The 15,408-nt window shown below is 42.8% G+C and overlaps 1 long non-coding RNA gene across 1 annotated transcript; it reads right to left on the reverse strand.

Moving 5' to 3' along the window:
- Nucleotides 1–239: 239 nt before the first annotated feature.
- On the reverse strand, nt 240–15,370 carry LOC128796489 (uncharacterized). The gene is made up of 4 exons (XR_008433825.1): nt 15,301–15,370; nt 14,540–14,642; nt 9,652–9,794; nt 240–402 (listed from the first exon to the last, which is right to left on the reverse strand). It is a non-coding gene; the product is annotated as an uncharacterized LOC128796489 (long non-coding RNA).
- Nucleotides 15,371–15,408: the final 38 nt, after the last annotated feature.

The raw sequence follows: 15,408 nt of genomic DNA on the forward strand, positions 1-15,408 counted from the left end.
GTTGGCACAGCTGAGGACAGAGGACTGGCAGTGAAGTGCTGTCCTTTTCTGGCTCCATCACCCAGGCCAGCAGCAGCATGGAACAAGCCAGCCTGCTCTAACAGAGAGAATTTTGTCCCAAATATTCTTGCCACAAAAGCTGTATTCTTTATTGTCAAGTGTTTTTCTCAGTAGATTAGCTGATACAGGAATGAAAAGTTTCTAGGAACAAAGTGCATTCTTTAAAGTAGAGCAAGGGGAGTGCAGTTGCATTTTTCTTGGCTGTGGTTTATTTAGGAGGACAGCAGCTCCCCTGTCATTTCATCTGATTGTCCTCTCCTTTTTACATTCAGTTTCTAAATCTCTGACAGTGCTCTCATGTCCATGAAGCAAAGGGATCACTTTTCTCAATAAACAGGAAAACTGAAAAATGCAGGAAGACCAGGTTATTAAACCCAAAGAACTCTCACTCATACATTATGTAATACCAATTTAACTAGAATTTTGCTCTGTAATCAAATCCACATAACTCATTTTATAACTGGAACCATCTCTTTCCAAATTAAACAATGCTTTTTTTTTTTTTTTTTAATAATTGGATAATGTGAGAGTACTGCAATTTGGATTAAGATTTCATTATTGAAATCCATTTTTATTTTCAGCTTCCATAGATGTGTACACAAACACACACTACACACTAATCCAAAAGAATGACTTTTACATTACAAAATTCAGCAAATAATAGTAGCAGACACTGGAGGGCACCTGCCTCAAATTCTCACCTACTTAAGTATGCCAGAAAGGAAAAGTAAGTACTTATGGTGACTGGAATGGCTTCCTTTTCAATTTCAATTCAAAGGGCCTGTAAAAATGTTTTATTAGGTTCACACTGGTTTTCTGAATCTTTAAGATATATGTGTGTATCAGAGATGGAACCAGACGGGGAGTCTGAGTGTGCAGCTGGGAAACCAGGTACAGACCTGACCAAAGTCAGCCAGGTCAGCAGCAACGTTAGTATTTGTTCTGTTCATAATTCTTGCCTTACAAAAAAAACCCAAATATGGACCATATTGATGCCACTCCTGTGCCAGGGATCCTTATATGTCTATGGACAAGACAGCAAAGGCAGGGAGGGAGGCACAGGCAGTTAGGGATACAAAGCAGGAGCAGAACTTTGTTATCAAGACTGGTCTGAACTTGACAGAGTCAGGGATTCCCAGTGCCCTTTAATGGTATTGGCTCTTCAGGAAGGGCTTAAAATCTTATTCTTGAAAACTGCATCTCCGTAAGTGGCAGATAAAAAGAGAGGCTTTGCAAAGAGCCAGAGAGCTGCATCCAAATCCTTTGCACTATTTTCAACAGCCCACAGGAATTTCTTTGCACTCCTTCAGGGCATCTGCCTCCTGCTCAGGCCGGCACATTGAACAGATTTTAGTGCTTTTACTCTTTTATATTCTATATTAAAGCAGTGCAGGGCACAGCATCACTTACTGATGCTCAGATTGCAAAGGTGTGGAATAGTGATCTGTGTAAATGTTCAGTGGGTGTTGGAGATGGAAACTCTCCCCAGCCCAAATCTTGTCTGATACAACCTGTCTCTCCATAAACCTGAGGTCATTGCACCGAGCATCAATGCACTTCAATAAACAGATAAAATATGTCAAAAGGATTTTACAGAAAATATTTTTGCAGGAAAAGAAAGGCTACTTCAACTAAAAGAAAGATTACTTCAACTGCATTCACACTGAGTTATCTGAATTTTATTTAAAACGATTGATTGATTATTCAAATTCTTCTAGTGCAGCAAAAAGTGCACTTTGTTCTGTGCACATACACTGGAATAGAAACCTTATTAAAAAGCCAGTGGAGGTTTCCAATAAGCAGGGCCATTTGATAGACTAAGCTATCTTTAGAGAAAAGCAGGTTTGCTGTGTTAAGATTAAAAGTCCTGCATTAGTGTCTGGGATATTGTGCAGAAGGCATTGCTTGTGTTTCCACACAGCATGAAGTTCTCTTTAGGCAGAGGAGTTCTGCCTGAACTGAGATTGGACTTTGCATAAGTTTAAGAAAGAAAAGCACTGAGAAACAGAGTGAGCAAGTAAATTAGGACAATATCTGAGTGTCTGTTCCCACATGAGCTTAGCTGCTGGTGTCTATATTACAGCTATGCACACTAAAGCAACAGGAGATTTGAGCCTGCCTTTTCCCAACACCAAACCAAAGCCTGGATTCCTCTTGCACCACAGTTAGGTGCTCCTGTCTTTTTCTTCTTCAGATGATGTTGTACAACTCAATTGTACAACTTTGGTTTTTCCATGTGTTGAGCACACAGCTGAACCCCCCCCTCCACTGCCTCAATTGTTTTCCTACTTTGGCTGCACTGAATATCCTGACACCAGGTGTATTGTATTTTTTTTTTCCCCTGGCCTCTCAATTTACTGAAAAGCACGAAGAAATTCAATGAAATTCCTCTCCACAGAGAAATTCTTCCTTTTTATAGAACAAACTGAAAGGAAGAAGCTTTGTCAAATGAAGCTCTGGGAACTATTCACATGCTACAGCTTTCCTGGGGCTGGTGTGTTGAAATATCTGTGAGTGACATCACAGGTTGCTCTTGCAACCTGGATAGAGGAGAATTACCCTGGCCCATTTTCCTCTGATTGCTGAAACTCAGTTGCTCACTAGGAGGAAACCACAGAAACGGCCGCGTTTTAGAGTGCTGTGTATTGGAAACCTACACAAACGGGCACATTGTGTAAGCTTTGCTCTGAGAGCCATTATTGTCACTACCAATATGTCTTAGAAGCCGGGACAGCCCTGGAATGATGGCAGATGATGATTTAAGGCATGGCAGCGAGGGGCTCAGGAGGGAGCCTGCTTCTGAGAGCTGATGGCAGGAGCAACCTCAAAAACGCACGGCAGGCTGCAATAACAGCGAGTCCCAAGGGCAGGCGGTGCAGGCAGAGAAAGGGAGGATGGCTGCGAGCCTCCTGCCCGGAGCGAGCCCCGGCACAGCGGCTCTGGCAGCGATGCCCATTGCTCAGTAACTCTTGGTCGCTGATGGATTTCAGTGATTCCCCCGGGAATTGCCGAGGGCTTTTCCGGCAGAGCCTGGCACCGGGATCTTTCGGCAGCAGCGCAGCGTGGCTGGCATTTAGAAGCACAAATGGTGCGAGAGGATTCCTTGCTGTTCGCCCCCATGACATGGCACAAACCCCGAGGTCCTTTTCCAAACAGGATGGAGCATTTCCAAGCTATTTAAATCTAGTGGAAAACCTCTCTGCCCTGACTCTCCTGCTGCAAATGCCTCTCTGAGGGTATACAAGCAGCAAACCACAACCGGAGGGGAGCACTGGGGGTGAGGAGAGAAAAATGAAATGTTTTGCAGGCCGTGGTGCAGGGAGGCTCTGCCAAAACTGCCTGTGCTGGGTGCCTGTCCCCCGCCCAGGATGGGGCACCTCCAGCAGGACCACGCTCCAAGGTGGGCTCTGGGCGGAGCTGGGAGACGCGGGTGGCACCTGGTGAGAATTTCCCAGCTCACACTGTGTGTGTGTGGTCTCTGTGCCTGCCGAGGCAGGTGAGCGTGGAAATGCTGAAGCACAATGCGCCCATCAAACCTGTCACACGATCCCCGAGTCCCTGTCCCCAGAGGATGGATCCTGTGATACCTGAGCAGCAGAGCAAGGAACAGCCTGCCCCAGTTGCAGCCAGTTCAAAAGAAAAGTGGGATACCAGTTGCCAGCTGGGACAGAGCTCTTACGTATGCATCTTTATCTATGCCTCATCTCTTGCCCTTCATGCAAGAAGATTTAGAAATATTTATGGGTAATTTGTGTCGACCCTTCCAACACAGCTATGTTACTGCTGAGGCCTTGCTGTGGCCAGGTGTCTTTGGTATCAGAAGCATTTGGTTTTATTATTATCTGTGAGCAACTACTTTGTCTTATCAGTTTTTCTTCCTGCATTTTTGTTCATTTTTCTACTTTTTTTCTGGCTTTATACTGAAGGTGAAAAGCTGAATGTCTGTTTAATCTCTAGTACCAGAATAAAATACCTACCAATGCAAGCAAAGGAGAAGTAAGTTCCAGATTTTTTTTCACCATTCTTGCAAAAGGCAAGACTGCAGTAACTTACAGAAAGTTTTTTTTGCTGGATTTTTGAGATTTTTTTGCATTTGAACCAGACAGCACAAAAGTCATTCTTAAGCAATATTTAGGGAGATATTTCACTCAAGTTCTGAACACTCCTGGAATGTTTTCAAAGGAGAAAATGAAGGAAAGTTCACTATTAACAGGCAGTTAGAGAAATTTTCAGATTACTTTCAGTTTCTTACTTATCTTGGCACTCCATTAAAATAATTGCACTTGCTGTAGCACCAGAGAGATTGATTAGACTGAAAACTTTATTGTTAGCCTGTTTAACATTATATTTACCCCTTTTAGAAGCTCTTGATTCAGAGTGAGACACTAAGAATAAAAAATGGAAAGTAATGCCTCTGAAGAAGTTTCCATTTTAGTAGTTTTAGTTTAATCACTATAAAGGGGAGCTCTGGTTTAAACTAGTTTTCTTGGGATTAGAAGACTTTTAATTATTGCTTGCAATCAAGCCTTCTAGCCTTGCATGAAGCAACACATTAAAGCTGGGATTTTAAAAGAGCCTAAGGAACACACTCATCATTAAAATTCAATGACACTGGCAGCTTAGCTCCCTGCCTCCTTTGAACATCTCGGGGTTTCCTTTTAATAAAGTAACATCTGTGAAATGTAGAAAATAATATTAATTTTGACCCCCTCAGGATTTTTAATGGGTCTATTAACCCAATGGAAGTTGATCCTCCCCTCCTGCAAGCCTTTCCTGAGAGCAGTTTTTACTCCCAGCATCTTTTTTTAAGAATATGATGTCTCTTCATAGTAGGGAACCTTCAGGACCATAATGAGTGGATTCTCCAAGCATTTCCTGAGGCAGAAAGCATCAGCTCTGCTCATGGACTAGATGAGTGAGTGGCTGCAGAGCATCCCTGAAATGTCTGGTCCAGAACGTGGCCAAGGTGGTGTCTGTGCATGTGTGTGTGTGAGAGTGAGTGAGTCTGGAGGGCCTGACCTGTGTTTCCACTAAAGTCTTTACTGGTAATGATAATTTTGCACTCTAGAAAGTCACCCTGGTACTCTGGCACAGGCTCCCAAAAGCAAACCAGCACACTCTGCTGCTGACCTGAGACCAGTCCCTATGTCTGTGTTCTGCCAGCCCGACCAAATATCCTTAGACAAAGATCCTGCCCTGAAAGTGGCATTTATCTTTAATTCTTTCTCCTTCCTGAGTTTCCACTGGATTCCCATTACAGACAGAAAATTGGCAACTATTCAGATTAAACACCAGAGTGAATTTGCTTGGCTCCAAGGAAGACATTTCTGTGTCGAAAGGTAAATTATGCTGCTGTTTTTCCACCTGTTAATGTGCAGATTATATAATAGAGACATTTTTCAATTTATATTTTTCTTCTTATGATTGCAATGACGTAGAAGATTCGACCTTCACAGCTTCTTCTTTGCTTCACAGGATAATGCCAATGCTTTTGTGAAAAAGATCAAAAAGTAGGATTTGAAACCCTAAGGATTTTGCTTGCTGCTTACAGAGATTATTTTAGTGGTAAATCTTACAAAAACTTTAGTCCAGAGCCATTTTTTAGGTTTAAATCTTTGGCAATGCAAGTGCTCAATCCTAAAATTTAGATGGTTGTGGGTAATGCTGTTGGAAAGGCAGATGTGTGGGTCCTCATTTGCGTGTGTTTTGGGATGTCTTGATTTCAGGGTAGCCAGGCTGTAAAACATCTTTTGAAACTCCCAGCTTCCTGGGATGGTGTAGTAGGACATTTGAAGAGCAGTCCCAAGAGATAATGAAAGGGCAAGTACAAGTGGTGAGAGCCCAAATCAACGGCCTTGACTTGGAAGCTGAACACAGGCTGAGCTCTAAGCAGTGATGATTTCCCCCAAAGGATTCAAGCTACACACACAGCAGCAGCAGGGATGTCACACACGAGCCCACTAAAGCAGCTGGGCTTTATATTTTCTGATTGCTGTTGAATATGCAATGGCAATTTCTCTCTACTTTTTAATCTCTCCTTAAACAAAGTCATAGTTCTTCCACAGTCACCTCAGAGACAGGGAGAGAAATATTTTCCTAACAATTACTGCAGTCAGCTTAGCTGGGCATTTGAAAGTAACAGACATTTAAAAATATACAATAACAGTAATCTTTAAAAATACTTTATTTTAGAAATATTATTTGGGGAAAAAAGTCCTTGCTCCCTTTATTCAGCAGGAAATGCCTCACAATTATCTTTATTTTCTTACTGTTTGTGGGATGAATTGAAAATCAGTGGTTCAGATAAATTTACCTAGCAGCAATTAACATTTAATTTCCTTTAAAAATATGGAAACAAGATTAAAATGCCCATTGGGGGTGATTTATCCTTGATTAAAGTTTAGAAGTGACTGAGAAAAGTTGATGCTCAATGCATTAATCAAGAAATAAGGGAATGAAAACTTATGTTTGATATTCCAGAAGCAAACTTGGAAGTGGCTTGGAACCTGGCTAAGTTTATTTTTATTATCAGGGAAATAAGTACCTTGCAGACTCACAGGGGTGGCCACAGCCCAGTGAAGCAGAAGAGCAGGTTTTTCACTGAACCCAGTGATTTGGCACGCTCAGAAAGATGGGCTAATATTTGCACAGCCAGTATTTTGTATTTCCAGAAGTTAAAGGACCGAAGGAATTCAAAAGCGATAACCTGTGACAACTTACAATGATCTGTAGTAATATATTATTTATTACTATGATTATCTCACTGGAGAGTGAGTGGATCTATGATTTAGACTTGCCCATCTCTATAGAAACCCAGAGGTGTGCAACTACTCTCTGTTTCTGCTTTGTAGGGACCTTGTCCAGCTCCCTGCATGAAGTGCTGGGACCTCTGTGTACACAGTGATTGTGGAGTGGACACATAAAGATGGAGACAGAGTCATGACATTTTTATGACATTTTGACTCTTTGCAGAATGTCTAAATAATTTGGAATCTGGTCCATAAAAAATAATATTCCAGATTGTTCAAAATGCATATGAGGTTGAATAATCAGTTTATATGTCAAATTATTTGACTTGTGAGTAGATTGGGTAAAACTTGGCATATTTTTTCCACCATATGGTTGTACTAACTTGTTTGAAAGAAAAAATGACCCAAAATTCACATAAATAACTGTCCCATAGTCTTTCCTGTCTGCCTAATTTTGTCTATTTTCCCCACTAGCAACCAGAGATCCAATAAACTATTGAAGGCTAAAGGCTGATGTAAGTCCTTTTTTAGTGCAGTGATTTCAACAAGAGTGTATGAAGAGCTTTTTTTAAACCAGAGAAGAAGAGCAAACAGCTAGAAAAACAAAAAAATGTAAAGTGCTTATGCAAAAAATCTGTCATGGACATCTGGACCACCCTTGTCCAGCTCAGGAAATGTAACACCAGTCATGCTTCTAAGTGAAGAGAATCAATTGCACTTTCTGTTTGCAGAGGATCAAAGGTCCCCTGGCAGCTCTGCTTTCAGGCTAGGCAGTCACTCGGGGGCTGGGTGCAGGTCCCTGTCTCCCCTCAGTCCTGCAGCACATTCAGGGCATCACGAGGTGGTTCCAGCCAGGGTGGAGCTGTGACCCCTCAGCATCCCTGAAATCAGGCAGCTGTGCTCTGTGATGCTGCAGTGGTGATGCAAAAGTCACCTGTCAGTGCTGGTGTGAAAGTCACAGAAGTCACCTCTGTTTGTGAACACTTGACTCTTGGGCCCAACTCAAGATCATCATTGTTGCTGTAGCACACATGCAACTCACTGAGATTCTGAGGTTTAAATCTTGCTTCTGTAAATGCAGAGTATCTCTGCTTTATCCCTAAGATTTTGGGACACAAGGGTAGAGGGCACAGATTTATAACCATCTTATTTTTGGAATACCTAAACTGTTGCTGACGTGATAGACTATATTGGCTCAAAAGGACTGGTATAACCAAACAGACACCGTTTGATTTAAGATTAGATATTTTTGCAAAAACAAAGCTTTACAAAGTATAAGATGAGGGGAAATTTGCCATATTTATAGTTCAAATACCAAAGAAATCTCTCTTCCCAACACTAATGGGTCTAGACATCTGTTTTTCATGCCTAAAATACAAATGCTGTAACAGCAAACCAGTTCACAACTTCAGGAATTGAAGCTGTCTAGAAACGAGAATAAAAATGACTGGTCCTCCACAACAAGCAAAAAGCAGGAGGAAAAAAAACTCTTGCAATTAGTAGCGGAAAATAAAATTAGGTTTTCAAAATTATTGTAGCCATATGTAAGATGGACTCCCTCACCACTGAAACCACGGGCAAAGCACAGTTTGGAGCTCTCTTTATACATGATCCCTAAATAGCTGGGAGCGATTGGGACGTTTTGGGTCCAAGCTATCCCATACAACCACATCAGAAAATACCAGAAAATATTTTCTCCACGTGCTCCCCCTCACCCCCCCAATCCTCATTCCCACAGCAAAAGGTTGTACATCCAGTTAAAAAGCAGTCCCAATCCATCATCAGCTATCCAAGGTTACATCCATCTTCTCTCAGGTCTTTTCTTTTAATAATGAGCTCTGCTGTCTGCTGACTTAATCCTCATGAGAGCCATTGATTCACAGTTTCAAACAGAACATGGATAACATGAAAAGAATCATCTATAAAAAAATACAGATGGCCAAATTCACTGGCTAACCTGGACAATGTTCCTTTAAGTTTAAAGCCTCTGTTGTGCTAAATACCCAGCTGTTAACAATCTCTTCTAGAGGCTATTGAACGCAGGAAGGACATGTTTTTAGCAATTAGAAAAATAATAGTACACTTACACATGGCAATATTTAGCAGAGTTTGTTTGGTTAATAGGTCAGCAGTTTTGGACAGTTGGTGGTTGTTATGGGGCAGCAAGGAGGGTTTGTGCAATAAGACATCCTGGCAAGAATGCTGAAGCCCCAGGAACGCATAGGGCACCCTCAGATGAACATGTGCCATATAATCCAAAGCACTCTAAAGACACCCTCATTCCACAGCTTCCTTGTATATTTAAAAAAAGCTTTGAAAACATTTTTTGATAGGTTTGTACAGTGTCAGGGAAAATGCACATACATAAACCAGAAAAAATGCACACGGTGGAATGATGTTTTGGGCATATAAGGGTATTACACATGCAAGGCTTGAACCAAAGTTCATATCTTTAAATAATTTTTAGATAGAGCAAGAATTTAATAAGTGATTACATGCTTTCCTCATGCCTTGCAGGAATATGCCATGCAAGGAGCTGGCCTGAGGCATGAGCAGGTGCATGTTTGCTGCAGCGATTTGTGGTGCAGTCCTCACAGCAGCTTGAGTTTGGCTGGTGGCCTTTGTAATTTATCTCTGCTGATATCATTATGTGCCCTGAGAACATCTATTTTCGTCAAAGTAAAGAGTAAATGATTGTTTTAACAAGAAGAAAACAAGACTTATTACAACAGTCCTGGACTAGGGACCACAGAAAGGCTTGGGTTTTTAACATGCTCCAAAATCTGTTTTGACAACTGCTTATGGTTACTATAGTCACTGAACAAAGATATGGTTATTTTACCTTTCCTCACTGATGGCCCAAGTTCCCTCTTATTTCCTCTGTCTTTTCAGAATGGCAGAGGCCATGCTTGGAGCTGCTGGAGTCAGACAGGTCTGTGCAGTTTTCTGCCTGCAGTGGTGCAACTGGCATGCTGAAATCTCACCCTGAAAATTGCATTACATAAAAGGATGTGAAAAAAGGCACCATATCCAATCTAAATAATCCACCCATTGACCTTGGTAGTGGTTTCCAGTCTTTTTGGATTCATGGACCCCCATGGAGTCTCTGACAATAGACCTGCTTTTCTTGGTTATATATTTTGCAGAACCTTAGAATTAGTTCAGAGTCACCACAAGGCCCATAGAAAACATACATAAAATCACACGTCTAAGGTATTTATAAGACACTAGCACCTGAATTCTTTCTAATGGGTGAGCATTAAAAAATCTTGAGGAGATTTTATTACTTGCCCAACAATCAGAGTTGGTGTATGCTTCCTTGTTGTTTCTAAGCCACATTTTGCCCTAAAAAACCAGTTTCAGCACAGACTATGTCTGTATCTCTAGTAGATTCTCCTCTAGCCAAAGAGAGAGCTACTGGTGATTTTGCAATTCATCAGAATAAAAGCAATTTCTTTCCAGATTTGTTATTCTTCTCCCTTTCTGGGTATGGGCAGAACCATAAAAGAACAGGACCTCCCACTAATCTGAAAAATCTTAATGCTAGAGAGAAGTAAAATGATATTTTCATAAGGAATCAGGGCTTTGGAGGTGTCAAGTGTTGGAATATGACTGTCCCAGCCCTCATGCCACTAGAAGGGAAAATGGAAATTAATGCTGGATTACTGGGGTTGTGAGGGAAGCAGCATAACCACAGAATCAGCACCAATTTTTTTGAATACACGCCCAGTTTTTACTTTGGAACAAGAACTTGGACTCACATGAATTGTGTGAGGGCTTGGCCTTGGATAATCAGTGGGTGCTCAGTATCTGGCAGGATCCAGTCCATGGTGAACAAGAATCTTGGCCCAGATTTGAAACACCACTTCTCCTGCTTTCCAACCCCATGGTGTAACCACCAGACCACAAACGTCTTTCCTACTTTTTGCTGTTAAGAAGGAAGCGTCAGTTTTCAGGCTTGGAGAAATGTGGTGGACTGAGGGCAGGAAGGATCTGTCATTCATAAGAAAACGTGGGCTAGAATTTCAAGATTTATTTAAATTTTAAATTTCCTTAATGCTGATAGAGTTAGGGGGCAGAAGAAGGTTCCTTGCTCATGGCTCTCACTGCAGCACAGTGAGCTCTCTCCTCTAGCTGCCTTTTAACGTGTCTGCAAACACTAAGGACACATTTAATTCCTTCACACTTTGGAAAACAGTGGCACCTTGCACAAAATAGAAATCTGGCTCATTTTTGATTCTTCCTTCTTCCCAAGGCCCCAGAAGGGACCTTGAATTAATGCGTATTCCTGATTAGCATGATGATATAAATCACAGCAAGCTGCTTTCATGTGGAGATGTGAAGCCAGGCTCCAGAGTGCCCTGCAGTGCACACTCTCTCAGCAACGTGTAGTGCAGTGACACCAAACAGAGCTGCTGCTGCTGTCATGTGCTGCACAAACTGTTGCAATTATCTCCAAGGATGTGGGAACTTCATCTGTTTCAACCTTTTGCTCTCAGACATTATAAAGTTAATTATAAAATGTGCCAAGGGGGAGGCAAGGAGAAACCTTGTTAACCTTTTCTTTCTGCGGTTTTCCCCCCTCACTGCATTTACATTGGCCTTGAAGAGCTGGGACATTTTGCAGATGGTTTAGGGTCTATAAATTCTTATTTAAATCATCGTGAGCCAAGTATAACAGGTAGCAGCCCAGACTTCTCTAGAAAGGACAAACTCCAGCTAAGCATGTAAATAATACTCCAGTGCTTTTTAATATATAAATACATACACTGAGCCAGGTGCTCTGCACGGTTTATTCACATTTTCCTATTGTTGCTCTGTAAAATGCACTGGGTATGCATTGCATGACTCTGCAATATTTTTTTTAAATACTATTTCTTAGTGAATAATGCAAACTAACAGGCTAAGGGAAGGTGCTACTTCCTTCATTGCTCATCTCAGGTGGCTGGTAAAGACAACCAAAACACTGTCTTTATTCACCAAACCTCAAATGGCCGAGTCCAACGGGTTGCTGCCAGTCATGGAAAAGTGAGAGGGAATTACCTGCTCAAGATCAGTAAGAAATGACGGTTGATCAAGGAGAACAATGTTATGTTGTGCAGAGTTGAGAGAAACAGGGTACTCATTTCTACTCATTTCTGCCCATTCCAGCTGGGAAAGGCCCTCAGACAGGTCCTGATGGCACCTTTCACATGTCTGAGCAAGATATATCCTCCATGGCTCCAGTGTCCCTCTGGGGAAGATGCTGCTATCTTCCTCTAAATGTTTTGAGTTAATTAATAAAGACTTTGCACATTGTATTTTTCATGAAGAATCCTCTGCACATATTAACTATTTTTACTTAGAAGTGAACGGGATAGCATTCCCACCTTAATTTTTTCCCCTGAGAAATTCAAGATTTTTTTCCAGGTTTCTTTATTGTTATACTTTTTTTAATAACTTTTTGTTTCAGTCTCCAGCTTCCAACTCTGCATCATGGTCCATCTGTTGGTGAGCCTAAGAGTGTTAAATGTATATAGCTCCCTCCAGAGTTTCCCAATGAGATTCAATGAAGTTCCATGAGGGACACCTAGCTCTTCTCCCACAAGTGCCCCAAAACAGGGATATATTATTCAATTTCCACCCTCCCATAATATACACCCCTGAAACTGAAGCAGAACACAAGTGGTTCTACCAGGTACATATTAGTTGGAAATGTATATACCCAGCACTTCCAGGTCACCCAGCACATCCCTTGGTATTCCCTCTTAGAGACAGGACTCCAGAAGCAGCATTGCTATGGCTTATGGATAGGGCTTTTTGGGGACCTGAGTCTCCACTCAGAGGATCCATCTTTTCAGACAACAGTATTTTCAGATATGTTGGCTGATCAATCTTTGGTTTCCTGGCCTGCTGCCTTCACATGTGGCTGTCTATCCTTGCTGTTCTGGCAAGGGGAAGAGAAAATATTTGGCCTTTGGGAACTGGACAACTCAATGCCCTGTAGAGCTAACAAGAGTGCATGATCCCGAGTTCAAATATTCTGTACCTGTTTTGCACAGGAATGAATATTACACAAGGTGCCAGGCAAGTGAAGCATAGCTAATGTAAAAACACCTTGGTCTGGTTCCCAGTTACCCTGCAGCTGTGTTAGTATTTACAGCACTGCGAGTAAAGTGCCCCTGAATCAGAATAGGAACAGCTTTTATTCTCTGTGAATGCATAAATCAGGCCACATAGTTCTGCTGGAATTACAGGCTATTTGCAGTCATTTGTCTCCCTCCACGTGCTTTGCCCAGCAGGTAGCCTGTAATTATTTGATAATAAAAATTATAGGCATTTTTACATTGCTGGTCCTCTGCAGGAGCTGAAGATTACCCAGCCATTTTTACACAAGCTGAGAATGCAAGCCTGATGTCCTGGCAGACTTCCAGGTTGGAAGACTTCATTGCCTGTCTAAATCCTCCTGGTATTTCTAACAGGCTGTGGCACTCTTCTCATCCTCCCAGGGCAGTGCGCGGCCGAACAGCTGCATCGCCGCGCTCAGGCAGCTCCGCAGCACCAGGGTGGCGGGAGGAATTCTTACCCCAAAAAAAGAGAAGGGCTCATGGCTCAGTTACTTTGATAAGGTCCCTTGGGAGCTGTGGGGATGAAAGAGGCCAGATGAATGAAATCTATTGCTATGCCCATGTGATAAAAGCTTGCGATAGTTTACACATGATTATTAAACTTTTCAAACACCTGCGTGAAAATTACTCTGTTTTGGTTTTATTCCTTCCCCCAAAAAAATGATTTTAAAATACTCCAAAAGAAGTCAAGGAAATTAGTGTTAGAGGCTGGAAGTGTCATATGAGAGGTATGTAGCCAAAATAAAAGTTTGTTAGTAGTAAAAGATTACCTATTCAATTATTTTTCCCATTTAAGTTAGCTATGCCTGAAAAGAGTAAGTGCTGATTTATAAAGAAACCTCACTATTTCTTTCTCTCTATTATCATTATAAAGGACAACTTTTTTTGCCTATGCATTTGAGAATTTATGTATTTGTAAATATAATAAAACTGCTGTGGTTTGGACATTTACCGAGAATGACTGGTTTGGGGAATTTGAGAAACAAAAAGAGATAAAAACATCAGCTAGAAAAAGGAGTGCCTGCATTACAAATGGACTTTGTTATTTTTTATCTTGGCAAGTACCATTAAACTTTAATTCTTTATGCACCCATGACAGATAAGTTTGTCCCACTTCGCATTAAAGATGTTATGCATTATTTTTGACAAAGTCATTAAACCCATTGCAGTGAGACCCCACCCCAGCATGCTGAAGGTCCTGCTTAGCAAATATGGGGCTGCGGAATCAGGCCTCAACTTCTCCCCACTGCAATCAGCAGGAATACTGCTGTGAACTTGGAGACGAGCTTCCTTATTTTCTCCTAAAGTTTCCTTTTATTTGGTGAAACAGCCAGTTTCACCAGGAAAAGTGAGCGTGCAGGGTCCTGGGGTTCTGCCGGGGGCACACATATGTTTTGATTTCTTTGCCTCATTTGCAAAAACTGAAACTAGTTTTTCAGTCTGGAAAAATGCATTAAGCTTCAGCCTTTAGTGCCAGTACCATAAGTGTTGACCTGGCAGAGCCATGGTAGCTCAGCCTCTTCCCTCACTGCTTCCAAAGGCAGCTGAGCCCTCACACTACGGGACACACGCGTTGTTTTATGTGCTCAAAGGGAGAGAACAAGATGGTTTGTCGATACTCACCAAGACAAAGAAAAGTGTTGTTCTGTCCAAGACACATCTAAGTTCAGATTTGTGCTTTGCTTCATGACAAGAGCTGATTCTGAGTCCTTTGTCAGTTGCAGGCCTGGTTTGGGGAATGGAGAGAGAATGGTTGGCATAGGCAAGTACCATCTGAGGTAGGCATTCTGACTTGCCCTCAAAGGGTCCTGTATTTATGTGTAGAGTGTTGAGAGAGTTTTAAAGGGATTTACCCCATTCTTTTGATGACCCTGGTGATAATGAAGGGTCTGAGGGTGCCAGGGACACAGTGGGTGGGATGACCAGGCTGCGGGGATGTGGGGACAATCTCCTCATGGATGATCCCCTCGTGGTATGGGGCATGGGGATGATCCCCTCATGGCATGGGGATGACGGGACGATCCCCTCATGGTGTGGGGATAGAGGGACGATCCCCTCATGGCGTGGGGATAGAGAGGGACGATCCCCTCATGGCGTGGGGATAGAGGGACGATCCCCTCATGGCGTGGGGATAGAGAGGGACGATCCCCTCATGGCGTGGGGATGACGAGACGATCCCCTCATGGCGTGGGGATAGAGGGACGATCCCCTCATGGCGTGGGGATGACGAGACGATCCCCTCATGGCGTCCCACAGCGCAGACTTGGCCCGCGCCCCCCAACGGCCTCCAAGACCTGGGGTCCACGGCAGCCCCACGGCCGCAGGTCGGATGAGGTGGGGCCGGTCCCTGAGGAAGAAGCACCAGTCCCGAGGCGGGCGCCCACCTCGATCTGTGGTGCCGGGCCGGGGCTGCCCTTCTCCTTCTCCTCCTCCTCCTTCTCCTCCTCCTCCCCCGCGTGTGCGGTGCGCGGCCGCATGTGGGGCGCAGGCGG

The sequence above is a fragment of the Vidua chalybeata genome, chromosome 17 (assembly GCF_026979565.1).
Source record: "Vidua chalybeata isolate OUT-0048 chromosome 17, bVidCha1 merged haplotype, whole genome shotgun sequence".
In the NCBI taxonomy this organism is placed as follows: Eukaryota; Metazoa; Chordata; class Aves; order Passeriformes; family Viduidae; genus Vidua; species Vidua chalybeata.